The 12,157-nt window shown below is 41.3% G+C and overlaps 1 non-coding gene across 1 annotated transcript; it reads left to right on the top strand.

Moving 5' to 3' along the window:
- Nucleotides 1–7,236: 7,236 nt before the first annotated feature.
- Nucleotides 7,237–7,309, top strand: Trnaa-agc. Its single transcript has one exon. It is a non-coding gene; the product is annotated as a tRNA-Ala (tRNA).
- Nucleotides 7,310–12,157: the final 4,848 nt, after the last annotated feature.

Genomic DNA, 12,157 nt, shown 5'->3' with positions numbered 1-12,157 from the left:
TTTTAGCTTGCATTTTTATAATGACTAATTATGATATGTTTTGAAGATCCTTTGCTGTTTTTTTTATGGACTGTTGGTTTACTTGTTTTGTTCAGCGGCAGGGGTTAAAATATATTCTGGCTATTAGTCCTTTATCAGATACTTGCTCTGCAAATATTTTCTCTTTCTGTGGCTTCTTTTTAATTTCTACACTCTGACATTTGAAGAACAGACTTTTTAATTTGATTGAAGTCTTATTGACCAAGTTGTTTCATGGCTCATGTCTTTAGTGTCCTATCTAGAAAATTTTTGCCTCACCCAAGTTTATAGGTTTTTCTATTGTCTTTTAGAAGCTGGATAGCTTTACGTTTTACATTTAGGCAAATTATCTATTTTATCTATTTTAAACAAACGCCAATTAGGTCAAGTTGGTTTATGGTTATATTCAGAACTTCTATGTCTTTACTGATTTTCCAATTGTTCTACCTATTATTGAAAGAGGGGCTCCAAAATCTTGGACTATAATTGTGGACTTGTCTATTTTCCTCTGCACTCTGATCATTGCTTCATGGTTTGTTTGTTTTGTTTTAAAGAGTACTAGGAATTTAAACCAGGGTGCTTTACCACTGAGCCACATCCCCCAGCCTTTTAAAACATTTTTTACCTTGAGACAGGATCTTGCTAAGTTACTTAGGGCCTCACAAAGTTGTTGAGGCTGGCCTCAAACTTGTGATCCTCCTGCCTCAGCCTCTCAAGTTACTCACTGTTGTGGTTTGGGTGTGACGTGTCCCCCAAAAGCTCAAGTGTGAGACAATGCAAGAACATTCAGAGGAGAAATGATTGGGTTATGAAAGCCTTAACCAAGTCAGTGAATTAATTCCTGATATGGACTGAGTGAATAGTAACTGCAGGTGGGTAAGGTGTGGCTGGAGGAGGTGGATCATTGAGGACGTGCCTTTGGTGTATATATTTTGTATCTGGTGAGTGAGTCTCTCTCTCTGCTTCCTGATCATCCGTGAGCTGCTTCCCTCCACCACACTCTGATAAAAACAGCCTCACCTGGAGCCCTAGGAATGGAGCCAGCTGTTTATGGAATGAGACCTCTGAAACCGTGACCCCCTCAAATAACCTTTTCTTCCTCTAAAATTGTTCTCATCAGGTGTTTTAGTCATAGCAGTGAAAAAGCAGAGTCAAACACCTTAGTCTACTCTTAGCACAGCTATCAGAATGTTTCCTTATTATTTAAGTGCCAGTCTCCTCCACGAATTTACAACGTATGAAAAGCAGAAATGGTCTCTTCTCCATATTGAGTCATGGTAGGGGCTCAGCATGGTGTCTCCAGTTGAACCAAATGGGATGGCCTGGAATAGGAAGCTTGCTGACTGATCTCACATGGCCTGGATGTCGAGATGCACCTGCTGGTGGCAAAACAAAAACAAGGGTGTTTCAGGTAGACTGACTAGAACCAAAGGTTAGGGACAAAGACCATGGAAGTCTCTCCCAAGGCTTTGGCAGATGTCAGAAGTCAGGCACGAAACAGTAGGACTAAGAATATGTGAAAGCAACAAGTGGGAACGGGGTGGAAAGGGAATCCTGGGGCCATGTGAAGAAAATAACGGAGAGGACTCGTTGACAATTGAACTCAAAAGAGAGGAAGGAACAAGATACTTCTGGGGTTCCAAGCCAAGACATCCTGAAAATTGCAATGTCGTCAACAAATGAAGACACTGCTCACATTAGATACGGTGTCCCCTTGCCAAGTTGTTCTTACTTTATTTTCCATCTCTGTGACCTAAGTTAGAAATCTCAGAATCATTCCTGAATTTTCCCTTACTCATGAAGAGTCGTGAATAAAGTTCATTACTCTTTCAGTTTGAATTCTCCAGGAAGCCAACTCAGATGGTTTTAGTAGAGTGTGCTCCTGGGGGGTCATCCTTGTGGAAGGGAGGTGCAGGAATCCAGCTGGACCTGACCACAGTCATCTTGGGGCGTAGTCACCACGATTACACCTGAGGAAACCTGGTTCATTTTCTCTACATATGTTTCCCGCCTACTATAAATAGCCAAAACCATTAGAGTGGTGTGTGGAGGTTCATGACCAGACCCTGGCTCCATCTGGACCAAGAATGTACTTGACATCCTTGATATTTGCCTGAGATAAACTAGGTACATTCTGACTTGGATGAAGTCACTTCTGTCTTGACCATTATAGAAGTCCCTTCCTTCTGACTCACATCATGGGGATCCACTGTCTTGCTGCCCATATCTGTTCCTAAGTCCCCAGTAAATGGCACTCTACAATCCAGGCAGATGTCAGAAGTCAGGTACGAAACAGTGGGACTATCTGTCTCTTTCCTCAGTTTCATGGACACTTACAATTGGTTTTCAGACCCTGGGTCCAGGATTTTATGGATCAGGAGGGAACTAAGGCAGGATCAGATGAGGGAAAAATTGAGTTTAGACCCAATGATAGATTTCAGTCATTTCACAGGAAGCACTGGAGATACATGGCTCCTCAGAGTAGTGCCAAATTGGACCAAGACAACTGAGGCTGTATGCCTTCACATTGCTCAGTCATTGGGCCACCTTGGGATTAGAGGGAACCTCTGGAAAGAAGCTCTGTGCAACCCAAGCATCCCTGATGGAATTGACAGCTGATGACCACCTGCTCACAGCATTCCCAGTAACTCCCACAAGTCCTTCATTGACCGGCATCTGGGTGGCATGGCACAGGGCACACAAAACTAGAATCATTAAGTCCCCATCCCAGCCTTCCCAGGCTTCGTTATTGGGGTTCTCCTTCCCTCCTCCCTGAATTGCTGCCACAGAGTGCCAGCTTCCCTCTCTGCTCACCACCTTCACCGTTTTCCCAGTCCATTTTCCACATGGAGGCTGTGGTGACTTTCTAAACACAGATGCAATTGAGGCATTATTCTGCAAGCCATGGAAGGACTTCTCATTACCTGCAGGATTCAAGATTTCAACTACCCCTTCCTACACTCTGACCCTGATGATCTACTTGCTCAGGGCTCTAACTCATGTATCTCTAGTTCTTTCCCTGACACATACCTTCCCTCTCTGACTTGATATCTTTCTTAGCTGATGCTTTCTGTTCTGCTTTTCCAGACTCACCTCCCCTAGATGAATGGATAAAAAAAGAAATGTGGCATATATACACAATGAAGTATTACTCAGCAATAAAAGAGAATAAAATCATGGCATTTGCAGGTAAATGGATGAAGTTAGAGAAGATAATGCTAAGTGAAGTTAGCCAATCCCAAAAAACCAAATGCTGAATATTTTCTTTGATATAAGGAGGCTGCTTCATAGTGGGGTAGGGGGAGGGAGCATGGGAGGAATAGACAAACTCTAGATAGGACAGAGGGGTTGGAGGGGAAGGGAGAGGGCATGGGGTTATTAATGACGGTGGAATGTGATGATCGTTATTATCCAAAGTACAGGTATGAAGACACGAATTGGTGTGGATGTAGTTTGTATACAACCAGAGATATGAAAAAATTGTGCTCTATATGTGTAATAAGAATTGTAATGCATTCCGCTGTCATATATAAATTTAAAAAATAATAATAATAAAACCCCATAACTCTGCTAGGTTAAGTTAAATTCAATACATTATTATAGCCCTTGTTATGGACTTTGTTTTTCATAGCTTTACTTTATTCATTTATTTTTTATGTGGTGCTGAGGATTGAACCCAGAACCTCACATGTGCTAGGCAAGAGCTCTACCACTGAGCCACAACTCCAGCCCCTTGTTATGGACTTTTTGTAGCATTTTTGATATGAAGTCCCAAATGTCTGCTACCAGATATATCTCAATAAGAGGTACAGACAGACATTTTCTTATTTTAACCCAGCATAGAGGGGACTCTCAAATGTTTGCACAGTAAAATGAATTAATCAAATAATAGTCTAAAAAATGTACTCACTCATTTTTTTCCTCATCACCAACTACTGCTTTTCTGATATCTGGAATAGAGTTTTCAGAAACAGGAATCAGTCTTCAAAATAAGGCTTATTTATCTGGATTAGCTCTGAACTTCCCAGTAAAAGTAAAGTGGGCTATGAAGTTTAACCCTCCAGCTACTGTGGCTTATTACTAAAGATCTTCTCCATGTTGCTTATCAAGTATTTAGGGAAGGAAACCACTGATGGTTCTGACATCAGTCACTAATTTACCCTTTGTCCTCTTTTTTGTACTCTGTGGAGTAAATGCCAGAAGTAGGACAGGGATTTGTATGGCCTTCAAGGGAGTCCAGAGCTGTGTGGATGTTGTCTTCTGCCATTGCTTTCTGGGCTCTAGATTCCTAGACTGGGTGAGAAATGATGTTAACATCTGAAGACTCTTCCCTGCCCTGGCTCAGCCCAGTATAGTCCTGACTCCACCCCTTATGTGGTGTATCTGTTTGCTTTTTGTTGCTATAACAAAATAACTAATGTGGATACTTTATACAGAAAAGTGTATTTTTATTTCACAGTTTGGTAGCTTCAAGGGCATGGTGCTGTCATCTGCTTGGCTCTGGTGATGGCCTCTGGCTGCATCACGACTTTCCTAATGGCATTATGGTTGGAGCATGTGCAAGAAGGAGAGATCTCATAGTGAGACAGGAAGCAAAAGAGATTCAAGGACCAGACTTGCTCTTTTTATAACAACATGCTTGTATGGGAATCAACCAGGATCCCATAAGAACTACATTAACCTCTTCTGAGGGCTGTGGTTTCAGTGACCTAATTATATCCCACTAGGCCCCACCTCTTAAAGGTTCTGCCACCTCAACACTGCCACACTGAGGACCAATCTTCCATCACATGAACCTTTAGGGCACACACTCAAACCATATCCAAACCATAGCATTTAGCTTCCTCCTTGAAGTGAGAGACTCCTGCAGCAAGACAGAATCTTTTAAGCTAACACTGTTGACAGATATTTGTGCCCAGCTCACCTACAAATCACCACATTCTGGAAGGGGATTATACTCTTCATTAGTGGTCATTCTGTCCTCAAAGAGCCTTTCCTGAGAAACCTAGATGCAGGCACTTAGAGGTGGTTGTGTGAATGACGATGATTTTCGGTAAGTCTGTGCACTTTATTCATTTAGGATTACTTCTGAAAGGATCCTTAAACAGAATCCCATATTGCTTCAGATACCATTGGCTTTTTGGAAGTCACAAAAAACTCTTTGGAAAACTTTAAATAATTTATTTTACAAGGCCATTCCCCGTCCTGGGAGGTTTTTATGTTGAATTCTATTAACAGCTTTTGTCTTCTGTTATAATGCATATATTAACAATTAAAAGCCATTTAAAATAATTGATTCCATTCACTAAAGCCAACAAATTAATTAACTGATGCATAATTAATCAGAGCAGCAAGGCATCCATTCTTCAGGGGTCAGCTAGGAGAGCTGTGATTTGTGCATTTATGAACAGAGTAGATAACAGGCTGCTGTGCTCTTTAGCCAGATACTGACACCATCAGGGTCATAACATAAGATCCCAGGACTGTTTGGACCACAGAAGGAGCTCTTGACTTTGCTGTTATTCTCTACACAAGGAAGTGTTGCACTATCGACTTGTCATCTTGGGATGCCATAGCAACAGTAAGACCATAGGCTCTGTGGCTTGAATGACATGCATCTATTTCTCACATTTCTAAAAGTCCAACCTCAAGGTGCCTCCAGATGCCCGTTCCTGTGACAGCTCTCTTCCCAGAGAGCAGACTGACCTTGTCACTAGGACCTCACAGAGAGCTTGGGTCTCTCTTCCTCTGTTCTCTCTTTCTCTTCATTTAAGGACATCAATCCCATCATATAGGTTCCCCACTCGTGCTCTCATGTTATTCTAATTACCTCTTGAAAAAACCATCTCCAAATACCATCACCTTGGAGGTTAAGGCTTCAACGTATGAATTTGGTTAGGAGGGGGAGCCCAAACATTCAGTTTATAACAATTATCCTCAGCTTTGGGCTCAAGATGGACACAGAACTATTGAATGTCAGAAGTGGAGGGTACTTAGAGACCATCCTGGTCCATCGTTCAGTAGACACCAAAACATTCAAATTGTGATCCAAAGGGAATACCTGTCTGCAACTTGTTTCTGGCTCATGTGGAGATGAATCCAAAAATTGAGATAAAGCATTTACAAATGATAGCAATTTGACAGTACAGCTCTATATCTGTTGGACTCAATATTTAAAAGTTAGAAGTTATGTTTTGATGTCCTTTCTCATAAATCATTTTGTTGTGCTTAAAATAAACATCACTATGTAAAGGATTATAAAGTATAAAATCAAAGCAAAACCAAACCAAACTGGTCTTCTACTGCAGATATTTCCAGAAGTACCACCTTAGGTTATGCAGAGATATTTAAGCCCAAATATTACAAAAATAGTGTTTTGGTTTGAACATGTTCTAGGGGCGAGTAACATCCCCTTGCAACTGAGTTAGAAGAGATTTGAGCTGCCTTGCATTTGTCTCTGGAGGTACAACTCTGCTCTGCAGAGTTCAAAGCTATCTAGAGAATGAGATGAGCAAAGATACATCAAAGCCATGTAAGCTGTAAATAACATAGCTGCACTGATACTCATTATGAACACATGTCTACTGAAAGGGTCATGAGTTAACTGTAAAAAGTCACATTTTTGTACAATCACCAGCCATAGCTGTACATTAGAGTGCATTAGAGTACAGCACAGAAAATTAATGTCCTAGTTCAGATAACAAGTGGCAAGGACTGAGGACCTACAGTTGGGGGCTTTTAGTGAAAATAAACCTAAGCAACATTATTGGGGAGAGTGAAATGTTCATGAAGAGGTAGTGTCCTGGTCCCATTTTCTGTTACTAATAACAACCTATAGAAGAAGTGAGATGAAAGAAAAGAGGTATATTTGGTTCACAGTTCTGGTCCCAGGTGGAAAGGATACTCTGGTGATGGCCTTCTTGCTGGTAGAGTCCTGAGATGGCACAGAGAATTGCATGGTGAGAGACAGGGAGCATGCAAGACTTCTACCAAGCTGACTTTTATAGTAGATCCAATCTCAAGATGAATCATTAATCACAGCAATGGATTAATGTGTTCATGAAGGCAGGGATCTAGTCACCTCTTACAGGTCTTGTATCTTAATACCTTACATGGGAATTAAATTTAAGTGAATTTTGGAAGGGATAAACCATATCCATACCATAGCAGGTAGTTAGCTATATTCAGTATTTTACTAATAAAAGTGAGAAGAGGGCTGGGGGTGTAGCTCAGTGGAAGAGCATGTGCTTAGCATGCATGAGGCCCTGGGTTCAAACCCCCAGCACCCTCCCTACAAAAGTGAAGAGTCATCATTCTGACTTGAAGTGATCCTCAAGGTCAACTCTAATTTGTCCTTGGATTGTGGTAATGAGAACACTTTCTTGCAAGTTTGCCTAAAGCCTTATTTTGTGCTGTCATAGCTCTAACAGATTTTGTAGTTCTTTGGATGGGATTCAAGGTGGGACTGTCCTAGTGATTTATAGGATATCCTATATGCACAATAGACCATATGGGATGACTCCCCACAAAGCCATACATCACCTCCCTTCCTTGAATTCCTGCTAAGTACTAGAGTTTTGACTTGGGAATGAAGAGGACCTGTGGTTTGGCTTTTGTGCATGAGTAGTTTTGAAATATGATCTCGAGATTTTAAAAAGTGAAACCGCTATTCTGAAAATAAAAGTTGCTTAATGCAAAACTGATTCCATGTTGCTTTATCATAGAAAAAAATGGCATAAATAGAAGAGAACATAAATCACTTGAGATCGTATGTGGATGCATTTAGTCACATGAATGGAGATAAATCTAATTTACTGAATTAGGAATATTATATTTCCAAAACCCAAGCGAGTGGCTTGATTTAACATATCTGACACTTTTTAAGTTACACTAATAACAATGGAGAATATCAGTAGTGGAAAAAAAATTAGAGAGAGCTAGATTCAAATGTTAACACCACTACTTTCTAGCTATACAACCTCAGATGTTTATTTAAACTCTGAGTCTCAGTGTCCAAATGTGTAAAATGAAAGGTTAGTGAGTGACTCACTGTAATAGTTTGAATCTTGAATGTCCTCCAAAAGCCCATGTGTCAAAGAATTTGTCCCAACTGGGAGGTGGTGGAACTTTTTGGAAATTGGGCCTAGTGGAAGGAAGTTAGGACACTGGGAGTGCCCTTGAAAGGATATTTGGACCCTAGCCCTTTCCTATTTCTCTCTTTGGCTTCCTGCCCACCATCATACGCTCCCACCATGATTCCATGTCTTGTCACAGGCCCAAAAGCAATGAACCAAATGACCATAGACTGAAACCTTTGAAACTGAGCCAAAACAAAGCTTTGCTCTTTTTAAGTTAATTTCTCATAGGTATTCCTTACAGTGATGGAAAGCGATTAACACACTCACATTTACAGAACTCTTCTTATATCCTAGTCTCTATGCTAATATTTGTGTATTTTTTCCACTTGACCTTACAACAGATCTTTGAAGTTATGTAATATGATGACCTGGTATCCAGATTGAAACATGCAACTATTGTAGCTCCAGAGGAAAAAAATATATATAAAGGACTTAGCCTTCTGCCTAATATATAGTAGGTACTTAAAAATGTAGTCATTAAATCTATTTATTATTATAGCTACTGTTGTGACAAAACTAACATGGGAAGTGAAAACCACAAACATTTGGCCTTGGCACTGAACTGTCCTTCTGCTAGAAGAATCTGCAACTGCTCTGCCTTAAGGGTACATTAAGGAGGCCACAGTCTCCAGGCCCCCGCCTCACCTGCAAGCATTCATCAATAAGAAAAGCAGGTTTACTGTCAGGTAAGTTCTAGATAGAAAATAATTCTAGGCATAACCAGAAAGTTCCATGATGTCCCACATATCTCTTGCCTAAACTCATCTTAGGGTAGCTTATGCTATTCATTCTACTGGGATAACAACAAAGCTTAAATATGCAAATATGCAGGAGAAGGGTACAAAATAATGTGAATAAATGCCAGATGCACAGCATAAAATGATATTAGAGCTTAATAGATATGACAGAAAGAGACAGGGATATAGAAAAACAATGGTTACCTGGCATGGGTCAGAAGATGCTATTGAAAGAAAAAGGGACTCAAAACAGGGCTACACATGGCTGGCACTGCCTATCTTCACCTGTGTACAGACAGGTTACATTTTGAGCAAAGGGAAGAATCCTCTAGAAGAAGCGAGCCGTGCTTTAATGAACCTTCATGGGAACCATGCTTGCCACCTTGCCCAACCGTATCCTCTTGGGGCGGCACCTGGGTGTATGTGTGATCATATAACTTCCCCTCCCCTTCAACTTTTTTTTTTTGTTTGTTTTTTGTTTCAGTATTAAAGATCAAACTCAGGGGTGCTCAACCACTGAACCACATCCTCAGGCCTTTTTTTGTATTTTATTTACAGACAGGGTCTCACTGAGTTGCTTAGGACCTTGCTAAGCTGCTGAGGTTGGCTTTGAACTCGTGATCCTCCTGCCTCAGCCTCCTGAGCTGCTGGGATTACAGGTGTGTGCCACTGCACCTGTCCTCTTCAATTTTACTGCATGTGTGTCAGGCAGCTTTTTATTGTTGTGACAAAATACCTGATAATATCAACTTAGAGGAGGAAAAATTTACTTTGGCTCCATTTCAGAGGTTTCAGTCCATGGTTGGCTGGCTCCATTGTTTCTGGGTTCTGTGGGAGGCAATACATCATGGTGGAAGGACAAGGCAGAACAGAGTTGGTCACTTTATAGCAGCTGGAAGGACAGAGAGAAAAAGAGAGAGAGAAAGGGGTCCTCCTAGGACAGGACTCAAGCACCCACTCCCTTCCACTAGGCACCCCTCCTACAGTTTCGCCCACCTCCCAATAGCCCATTCAGCTATGATGCCATCAATGGAGTAACCCACTGATGAGGTCAGAGCCCTCAGGATCCAATCACATTTCACGCCCCACCTCTGGACACTGCTGCCCTGGGAACCAAGCCTTTAGTGCAGGAGACTTTGGGATGATTCCAAAGCCAAACCATAACATTGTGCTGTGGTTATCAAAAGCTCTTTGAGTTCAAACCCCAGCTTCTGGACTTTGGGCAAATATTCACCTTCATGAACAGGGAGCTCAGGAGGAAAAAAGAAAAAAAAAAAAAAAGGATTGGATGTCCACTGTGAGCCGGGCAGGTAGGTGGTGTGCAATGCATTATTCATCTTCCTTTGAAGCCTCTCCCAGCCTCCAGGCCATGGGGCAAATCAATAGAAAATTGTCTGAGATTTGATATGAGGAAAGATAAAAATAAAAACCAGATTCACTTTCTCTCCTTTTCTCACCATCTCCCCACTTGCTCCCTGGCCCAGGAGGCTTTGTTGGGGACAGAGGGACCCTGTGAGGCTGAAAGAGAGGAGAGAACAGGCAGAGCCTTGTCCTCAGCCCTGCAGGAGCGCAGCACCCTGAAGCCCTTCAAAGACGCCCTTCCTGCCTTTCCCTTTGCTTTCTCTTTAGATGAGGCCATCCTGGGCCTCAATCTGCCAATCTGCAAACTGAACGGTGGCTTACAACCATTTACTTAACGTGGATGATAATGAGCTCAACATTCTCTTTCCAGGTCTCTCTAAGCATCTCTTACACCATGATCCCCCAACACATCCCAAGAAGAAGATAAATGAGAACTTGGGGGGCCTCCCGTAGGCTGCAATCGTCAGATGGCAAAACCCATATTAGGTAACTCAGTAAATATACTTTAAAACAAAGTCAATAAAAAGTATCCAAATGACTATTGCATGGTCAACACTTGACTGCTGAGCATACACCATGTGCTAATTAATGTTCCTGGGAGGGATCAATTTCATATTCTTGTTCTGGAGAAATTCATAATATTTTATAAAGAGATAAATATGTGAACCGAAATAACTCTAGTCCAAGGATAAAGGGGTCAGTACCACAAAAGAGATACAAATTAAGTGTTGTATGATTTTAAAGGAGACAGAGTTAACTATAATCTGGAAGTCAGGACACACTTACACCTTAAATGCTTCTCATAGGAATAGCTTTGTGAAGAGGGAGTGGCTGGAGATGAGTTTTGAGAGGAGATAGGATGGAGATCCATGAGGATGGGTATGGAGGGGTAGAGAAGGGGGAGGGAGGGAATTTACCAGAGGAGAAGCAAGGAGAAGAAGTCTAGGCAGGGTCCCTGGGCAGAGAGTGGTGCCATTAGATTAGCTGTTTCAGAACAAGGAGGTCATAAATGTAGGGTGCAATCTTATAAAGTCTTGAACTCTAGGCTGTGTATTTTAATCATTAGAAAACATGGAAAGTTTTGCAGCAGAGACTGACATGTAGGAACTGAGTGGAAGGAGAAGGGTGGAGAGGAGAATCTGGCTCAAATTCACATTAGAGAGCATGGTGGCTACAGTTGTAAAAGGGACCAAAAAAGGATTAAAGGCAGAAGAATCCCCCATCCTTCCAGGGAATTGCCCCCACTTGTTCCTGTTGCTCTTGTGCAATGATCAATAAAGTTCTCTGCTGGGTAAGTGTACCAGCATAGATAACGAATTATAGCTGTCTCTCAGTATCCTTGGAGGATTGGTTTCAGGACCCCCTGTGAATAACAAAATCCAGGATGCTCAAGTCCTTTATTTAAAATGGCAGAATATTTGCATATAACCTACACAATCTTCTTGTATACTTTAAATCATCTCTAGATCACTCGTAATAACTAATTCAATGTAAATGCTATGTAAATCATTGTACTGTATTGTTTAGGGAATAATGATGAGAAAAAAAAATTGTCTGTGTGTGTTCTGTATAGACACAAATTTTTTCCCCAAGTATTTTCTATGCATGGATAGTTAAATCTGCAGATGTGGAGCTCACAGTTAAAAGAGGGCTGGTATCATTGACAAACATGTGATCCTGAGTTGACCAAGTGGAAGGGTGTGACACATACACAGAGAAACAAGCTTTGGGGGCAAAAAAAGTCTGGTTTGAGATATACTAAATTTGAGGTAGCGTTTGGACCTAAAAATGGAAAANACCAACTGAGCTATATCCCTAGCCCTCATTTGTTCTTCACTATAACTTAATGAGGTAGGTTTGATTACTACTCTTATTTTACAGGTAGTAAAACTTGACAGAGAG

This window comes from Marmota marmota, unplaced genomic scaffold (assembly GCF_001458135.2).
Source record: "Marmota marmota marmota unplaced genomic scaffold, marMar, whole genome shotgun sequence".
Taxonomy (NCBI): Eukaryota; Metazoa; Chordata; class Mammalia; order Rodentia; family Sciuridae; genus Marmota; species Marmota marmota.
This window is presented reverse-complemented; position numbering and strand designations above follow the sequence as displayed.